Source organism: Macrobrachium nipponense, chromosome 33 (assembly GCF_015104395.2).
Source record: "Macrobrachium nipponense isolate FS-2020 chromosome 33, ASM1510439v2, whole genome shotgun sequence".
NCBI lineage: Eukaryota > Metazoa > Arthropoda > Malacostraca > Decapoda > Palaemonidae > Macrobrachium > Macrobrachium nipponense.
In genome coordinates, this window is record NC_087219.1 from 40,687,512 (window position 1) to 40,696,895 (window position 9,384).

Genomic DNA, 9,384 nt, shown 5'->3' on the forward strand with positions numbered 1-9,384 from the left:
GTTCTTTCAAAAAGAAAGGAGACTGAAGAGTCTCGCTTAGATTGCTAAGACTCGTGGTAGCAATGCATTGAAATACCTAGACCGTGTATACAGCAAAGAAACTGCTGATCGAGACGCTGTGTGTAGTCTCTTGGTTACAGATAAAGATATGAAAGTAGCACAGAGAAGGCTCGGAATTCGGGAAACCATGGAGAAAAACGCATACCCGAACCAAATAGATATTTTGGCAAAATTTCGGTTGGGGCTGAAATTATAGAAATGGGCAGGCTAATGACCTAAGGTGCTGTAGATAAGCTGACATCAATTTTCTATGTGGTTCAAGTTATTTAACGGCCGTTAGTTAACAATAAACTCCCAAGCCTTCTTTGGAATATTACTGCAGAGGGCAATTACAACTCAGAAGGGGTTGGAGTTTCGTTTATAGAAAGAAACTGGCGTGATCCTGGGAGACTTCTTGGGTAAGTATCGGTACTAGTGCCGCAGATCGAAAAAGAATTCATGCATAATATAGTCTTTAGGTCAGGACCACGTACGTAATGCATATGGAGGCGGCAATAATGAAAGGAGTTGCCCCACTGGTGAAACCTCGGAGAACGGAATAATAAAACAGGTTATATTGCAGGATATCACAGACCGTTGCTTGGAAGTCAAAGTCAAGATGGATAATATCTCTAGGTGTGGGATGTTTGACAGACAGCGGTAATAAAATGTAAGTTACTGGGGCAATTTAATGTTAAAAAGGGCAGCTCATACCTTAAAGAAAGAGTTGAATGAAAGAGCAGGACCCATTAAGGTTCTGGAAAGAGTGAGAAGCCTGGTTCATCATCACACTTTATCTTTATAGTAAGGTTTCAGTATATTCAAGGGAGCAGGACAAAGAAAATTCCAACAGACTTTTGCTGATAAGTATTCCCGAGAGGGGAAAAAATTAGTTAGCCATGAGGTTCGAAGGCAACAGAAGGTAGTCTAATAAATATATTCATCCCATATAAGAAAAAGAAACGATCGAGATATCCAAAGTCGTCTTTTATGTTTCCGGTAAATGATTTATGTTCAGATAAAAATGACACATCCACTCGCACATTCATATAGACGCAGTGCGTGGCCTTAGGCCTAAAATTTATATTCATCCAAATGGATAGAAACTAAAATTTCCAGTCACCGGTAGACGGAAATAATCTTAGCTAAGCAACCTGTGTAAAGTTACACGGGCAAGCAGATAAAAAATCGAATTGAAAGGACGTTCATAAAGGCCTATTTGATGCAGGGCTACTATTATTTATGTAAAATTATTTTACCATTTGTAAAAAATTCCTTTCGTCGTCAAATATATGTATATTATCTCATTTTCAAATTAGAAGTCAAAATGTCACTACTGTTTATTCCCAAAAGATCTGCAGCAACAACTTTTCATAGGAAAGCACAAAAGACCATCCCAAATTTTAGTAACCCTATTCCCCAACGTTAAGGATCCTGAAAGGGTATCATTTTGAAAGAAAGTTATAGCTCTATACTATATACATATAATCTTTTGTGTTTTAGAATATGCATTAAACTAAGAAATTAAAATAAATGTCAACAATGATAAGAAATGATAACACAACGTAAGTTTGAATAAAATATTGGAACCAGGTAAAAGCCTTCAGTTCACCTTTCAAAGTTTCAGGCTTCAGCCGTCGTCTTTCCTTTCGTACAACGTCACTTAAAGACGCGTGAGGACCAGTGTTCCCCCTTGTTTTTTTTTGGCTGGAAAAGAATCCAAGACCGTTTAAAGTAAGATAATTGAATGTTTGTGTTAATGGTAGAGTGATTGTAAGTTTAGGCTGTAGTTTTAGTGTAAATTAGGTAGTTCGAATCAAATTTAACTGTCTAAAACAGTGTTTCTCTAGTTTCGGAGAGAACTATGGTAGGCTTATCTAAATGTAAGTTTTTACCACCAACAAAAGGCTTCCTAGGCCTAAGCTTACCCCCAACCATGGGCAAGAGAACTTTCAACATGAGCTACTCTAGACTAACACATGTTCTCTATTAGTTATCTTGCATGAGATACGTCACAGACAAATATTTTGTAATAAACTGATTGGACCAGAAGCTAAAAATTAAATAGATATCTTCAGGATACCAAGAGGCAAAGTTCTCATAGACTGGGTCTAGTCTCTCCAGTGAAATCATACAGCAGGCCTATTAATTCCTATTGATTACCTGTTGGGATCCCTCAGAGGGAGACTGTTTTTGTATGGAAAGAAACGAAAACGATTGAAGGTATTTTCGTTTCAACCACTGCAGTATTTTAGTTAAATTTCACTTTACTCCATTAATGCATTTTACACTATTAGGATTGCATTTTACACCATTATTGCATTTTACATCATTATGATTGATTTTACACCATTAGGATTGCATTTTATACCATTACCTATTGCATTTTACACCACTAGGATTATATTTTACACCATTATTGCATTTTACACCATGAGGATTGCATTTTACACCATTAGGTAGCCTATAGCATTTTACCCTTGATGTTATTCCGGTAAATCTTAATAATAACTCCGCGTTGGGTATTTCTTTGGAAATTACAGTTTCCTATAGTATTCGGGTTTCTTATTAAGAATTTACAGTTCTTTTTGGGCGGTTGACTGTAATTAACCCCCAGGGGCCAGTACTCAACACGGCGAAATACATTGGATGACCCAAACCCTAGTGGATGTCGTAATCGCGGTTACGTTCCTTGCAGTCCACGCGGTTATTCTTTAGAATTACCATTGTACCTTATTATCATATGTTTTGGTATGAACTAAAAATGCTTCTGACATTTGGTTCGTTTGAAAATTAGTTAGTTACAGAGATAGGTAGTGGACCCCACCCTGTATCCTACAAAGCAGGGTGGATCCACAGTGGGAAAGCAGGGTTTTTGGGCTGGGGGAAAATACTAACTAGTAAAATGAGGGCATTGATGTAACCAAATCTGACCAAGGATGGAAGGGAATTACTTAGGTTAACTCCCTACTTATCTTGGGAGCCGTATCCAAGTCTCCCTAGCCTGGGGGGTTGCGCTCCCCCCCTCCTGGACTAATATTTAAGCCAGCCTAAGAAGCCAGGTCCTTACAGGCTTTGCTCCCGTGGTGGACCCCCAAACCTAACCCATCTTAGGGGATAATAGGGATCAGGGATCTATTATGAATGTTAAAGATCTCTATTGAAATGCAACTTATGAAAAAGTGACAAACAAGACACGATCCATCGATGGTCCAAATCACCATACATCATTGGAAAAAACAAAAAAAATGCCAGAAGCAACTGGTTGACATGGTGGGGGCAGGCACGTCTTGTAAGGCAAAAGAAATTTGCCAGGTTTTCCACAACTGGGGGAGGACAGTCCAGATGAAGGTATTTCTAGCTAATGACCCCACACCTGTTTTTACCTTGGAAATTGATTTTTCCTACAGTTTTAGTGCTTTGGTGAAGCAGTATTAATCATTTGGAGGTCAATTGTTATTTGCGTATCTCTACCCAATAATGATGGGTGACTGGGAATTCTGGGTGTTGGGTGGGAGAGAACGCACGTAAACAGAGCGGCCATGTTTATGTTCTGTTAGAGGGTGATTGATATGCAAACCCTCAGGGAGCCGTATGTTCCCTGGAAGGGATTGGCCGAGCAATGGTGGGGTACCCTGGTGGGGTACCCGGGGGGGGGGGGGGGGGGTTGAAGGATGAAGTAGTAGAAGGTACAAGTTGGTATACGTAGAAGGGGTAGGGGTGTTAGGTTGAAAGACATACTATGAGATTCACAGCTGGTGTCCCTTTGTTTTTCCGAAATAAAATTTTATCAATGCACCTGATAAAGATGACACTGTCACTGGGTATTGGTAATTATAAGAGTAACACCAACTTTTTGTAGACATTGTCAGCAAACTCAGAGGAATGTCTTCCAAAGGTATAATGACATAACTTACGATGTCATCAACTTGCCTCCTTCTCGATGGATAATTGGCTACTTGTGAAAAAAAAGTCTCTCTGGCAACAATGAAATTCAACCAATACTCCTTGTTTACACTTTATAGTAGTGGTAGTAATAGTAGTAGTAAATAGGATTTATGCCATGAGGTCGAGTGCTAGAATCCTTGAAGAAAGGGTTTCCACAAGTAATCCGAGAAATTACTTTCTATCACCATTTCTCCATTGAAAAATTATATACATAATTAAAAATCAATTAACAAAGCGAAGAAAACGTTGCAATTCGTCCTAACTCCTTTGATATTTTTCCTAATATGACTGACAATCATTGTAATATATAGTATATATAATTATCTTTCTGGACCTTATGGAAGTCAACAAATTACAAGAACTTAGTAGCCTTAGATGTGCGGGTGTACTCCTTTCCCAAAAATGGGCCCTATTATTCATTTACCTGTTCAAGCTTAGGTAGGGTTTGCCACGAACCGCCTCACTTTTAAACAATTGTGCAAGTCGAATTACGAAAGCTGTCCTGCAACCACGGCGACAGTGACAAGGTACAACTATTCATTCACAATTTCAGAGAGAGCTGTTTGTTGTCATCACCTTGTGGGAGGAGTCGGGGCGGCATATGTTTGTCACATATAACTTTGAACCCATACATCAGTGTTCCGCCACTGGCTTCGGCTGCTTTATTTTACTCGTATGAATATACTTTTTTCTAATATAAATAATAAAGAATGTTATGAATATACTTTTTTCTAAGATAAATAATAATGAATGCTGCCGAAAATTAGGCAGGGATGTAAAGTACATCCTAAGTAATATCTTTGTCAAATGCACAGAAAAAAAGTTATTCCGAAAAAACCGGGACAAAGGCTCTGAATCTCATAGTAGATGTAAATAACAATTGATCAATAAAGACTACTTCTACATCAAAAGCACTAAAACTGTAGGAAAAATAAATTTAAAAGGTAAAAGCAGGCATAGAGACATCACTTAGAATGACCTCACCAAGAATAAGGTTTGAACAATGACTCTAATTCACAAAAACACATACCTTAAGCAATGAACGTGCAAGTCATCATTCGTTTCTCATGTGGGGTGGGCAAAAACCCAATGTTCTCAATGAAAATTGCGTAACGACGTTATTATGTAAATATTTTTAGTATATAAACTGAAATCTCGTTAATTAACACACCTGTAATCACTTTGAATGGGGAACGGCTACTTTAAGAATAAAAAGACCATGGTGTTGACTGGACCGTAACTCATAGTTAACTAAAGTAAAAAACTAAATTGGCTTAGTTGTACTGGATGGGTGACCAGGCCTGTGATTGGCCAAAAGAATGTTGGGGGTTTGTTTAAGGGGGTGGCAGAATGGCAATTTTAAAGATTCTTGGCAAGAAGGGTTGTACTGGCAAGAGGTAATGTTGCGCTGCACGCACTCGCCACGGGTTACAGGTTTTAATGTGATTGGTTAGATTCATGTTCATCGGTCTATCCCCCTCCCACTTAGAAGTCGGTGTGTGAACCAAAAGCTCCCCTATAACATGGCACATGCTCTGTAACATGTAGTAATAGCAGCTGAACTCTGACTGTGAAACGGCTACATTCTCGGTTTAGTTCTCATGTATTTTAGTTTGTATTTCGTGAAACAAATGTCATATTGAACAAGGTGATTTATCCCACCCATAACCCCGCTTTCCCATCGGTCCCCCTTACCGTCGGATAAAATTCTGGGTAATAATTCTCCCTGTGGTCTCCCCTACCCAAAGCCCTACATTTCCAACGGGGCCCCCTTACCATAGAGTAGAGTTCTAAGGTAAATTACAAGTTAATTCAGCTGACCCCAAAAACTAACAGTTAATTGTTAATAAACAACTGAAATACTATAGGAAACTGCAAATTCAAAAGATGGATTTAGAATTGTAGCACTAGAAGGAAGAGATTAGGTAAACATGAAGGCACGTTTTTGATAATCCACCAAACAACTTTTGCTCTCTCATCAGCCTGTCCAACAAACTTAAAAAAAAAACATTTTGGAAAAACAGGAAAGTGAATGAAAAAGAGGATAAATGCCCAATTGTACCCTCAAAGGAACTCAAACCCAAGACCATGGAAGGCCACGGTACAATATATGGCACAGTCCAAGGTTGGAGAACAAGATTTGTATTCAGGGTAGCCTAGCTTTATTCTAGAAGGGTTGCCTACCAAGAGTTCCTTCTACCCACTGCACAGTGGGCCAGAATGGGACTTGAAGGGACAAAAATACTTTCAGTGCAAAAACTAGCTTTATTTGGGATTAACCTTATTCTAAACCATTATAAAAGGAAAAAAAATATCAAAGTACAAATCAGTGATTTTGAGCACATATATTCTGTAATATGGCAATTTGTCGAAAATTGCATTTTTCCTAACTATACAAACCTGAGGTCCTTTAACAATAGGAAGTAGCTAGCGGCAGCTGGAACGGTCGTAAGCTTCGAACAAGGGGAGAACGGTAGTTAACTGCTTGTCCAACAGTGTGCGCGCCCGCGCGCCTGAGAGGTGAAGAATCACTTTTGCTTTAGGCCCATGCAAAAAAATGCAGAGTGAGGGGTGGCATGAGGCGGGACTATATGTAAAGGACCTCAGGTTTGTATAGTTAGGAAAAATACAATTTTCGACAAATGGCCATTTGTTCCGACACGAATACAAACCCTCGGTCCTTTAACAATAGGAAGACTCACTTCTTGGTGGGAGGAATCTGAGTCTTTTTGGTGAACAGGCTGGTGTTCGTCCAACCTTGGAATGCCTCTGTCCGATTGATCGGGGTGTGCACCGCAGAATCAATGGTCAGACCTCTGGGCCAAGTACTAAGAGAGAGGCAAGCGTATCTCTTCGTACCAGCAAGCAAGAACTTGTTCCTGTTTGCAAGAGGCAACATAAAGTATGGGTTTGTCTCAAGCTGGCATCCACTTCCTCCCCCTTGTTGGAGGAAGTGGTGGATATATGCTCCTATCCCTAGTGAAAGGGATAGGATGGGGCTCTGTTGAGTAGCTCACCTGCATCTCGTCCTTATCCAGCAGGGTGACGACCGTGTCCCTCTACCCGCAGGTAGAGGGGAAGAAAAAGATGGGAAGAGGAGCCAGTCACTCTCTCATTCACTCATCCATTCTTACGGTCACACCAGGACTCGATGCTATTCAGCCTGCGAGAGTCTGGGTTCGCTACACAACGTGTTGAGCAGCCACCACGGGTCCCAAGGAAAAAGATCCAAGGACCTGTGGGCAATATCCCGAAGGTAGAAGGAGGTACATGTGGTCTGGTTGGACCAGACCCCTGCCTTCAGTACCTGCGCCATGGAGAAGTTCTTGCGGACAAAGCAGCATCTCCTTCGCATCGAAGGTGGTGAAGTCCATTAGGGAGGGGATTGTGAAGGACTCGAACCGATCGTCAGGGACCGAAGGGTTCTGAGTCTTCGCTACGAAGTTCGGTACGAAATAGAGCGTCACGGATCCCCATCCCCTGGATGCTTGACTTCGCAGGAAAAGTCATGCAGTTCCCTCAGAGGAAAAGAAGGGAATAGTCGCATGACCTATCCCTCTTCTCGACTTCGGTGATGTCCAGTACCCATACTGGTCTGTCCGTCTGCAACGAAGAGTCTCGTATCCTCCTATCCCCATGCAGCGAAGTTCTCGGTAGTGGATAGGACACCGACACTCCATGGTGGGTGTCGATGGTATGGGTACTGTGACAAGCCATTAAGACGAAGTAATGATTGCTCTGTAACAACCGAACTAAGTCCACAGCGTAGTTCGTAACTGACTCGGGCGCTCTGACAGCTGCCGACTGACTGGTTCGGTATCGGAAGTGAGGCAAGTTGTCCAAGCATCCGAGTAAGTCACGTGACCTTCGCCTTTTAAAGGGTTATGCCGAGAGACCAAACAAATAATGTATTTGTTTGTCACCAATGCCGGACGGCGAGGTGATGATTCTCTTAAGGCATATGCTCAAAAGGCGAAAGTCAATTGCCGTCTAGAGACATAGGTCCCTGAAGGCAAGACACACTCATAGTAGTTGAATCTCAGCTAAGGAGAAACAACACTATGTGCCGTTGAAGACAAAAGTAGGCAATGAATGCAACCTACGTCTTCCAGCTGAATCGAGAGAAGGAATCTCAAGATTCTGAACCTGTGCTTACAAATGACTGAAAACGCTAACCGCTATTTCATTGCTGTCCGGTGAGAAGTCGTAGTTGCAATGAAAGCGGGGCATCCTTCAGTAATGAAAACACAGGGGAGTACTGCCTGAAGAACTGCTTCTCATGGGCTGAACGTTTGGAAGTAGAGCTGGCAGGTCTGGGAGAAAACGATGTCTTTCAATACATCTGCTAATCCGGGGTGAACAATGAACAATTGCACACCTCTGAATACGAGATATTTTGAGGACAAACTCAGATTCCGCAAAAATCATTCGCATTATCCCAGTGCGATGCAGCAAGAGACTATTACAGAATTCTGTTACCGTGCGGTAAACAGAAAGATGAAAGTCAAAGAGATATCTGTTGTAAATTCTCGCAATACTGAAGGCGATGAATTCGAGTGTCACAGCAATAGATGGTCATTCATGTATGCGAGAATCCCCGTTAATCAGAGACTTAAGTCCGTGATTGTTGGGCAGAGATACGGTTGGTATTCAATCAAAGCAGGGGAGAAAGACATAACCAATCGTGCATCTCGAAGCGGCAGCTGGTACTGAGTTGCCTCGGGCAATTCAATACGCAGTAGCTGTCGCTGACTTGTCATCCTGAGTTGCCAGGTAATCCATTCCACAAAGGAATGCGCTCGGCTAGAACCAACGAGCATAAAAAGATATGCTCGAGCAATATATTTAGGCGAAACGAATTTCGGTAAATACAAAAGCTGAAATGGTGTTGTCATGACAAAACCATAAGTATATAAAATTGAAACTGGAAACTCCTGGGAGGTTGCAGGCAACCCCGAGTTGCAGTTCAATTAGAATACTCCTCGTCTAAGTCGCAATCCTTAGAGTAACTAGGATATGTGCCTACCCCTCGGACAATTCAACTGCTTAGCAGAATAATGTCGCGAGGTTAATATACGTAGTATATTTGTAGGATTCTGAACAACGATCTCCATCCTAAATTATTTTCCTTCAAGAAAACAAAATAAGGATTGAAGATCGACCACCTTCAATCTCTAACAAAGAGAGCGAAGGAGAAGTCTTCCCCGAAGGAAAGCTTCAATGGTGAACAGAATACCGAAGACGATAGTTCAACCCAAACTGGATGTTCCTGTCCGTTCTCTCTATTCCAGGGTTGGCCGCCTACTGTGAGATATCTTCCTTCGGCGGCAGTCTTCTTCTAACGCTAAGAATTCCAGGAATTCGAGCATTCGGCGAGATCCCCGATTATCGTGGTAA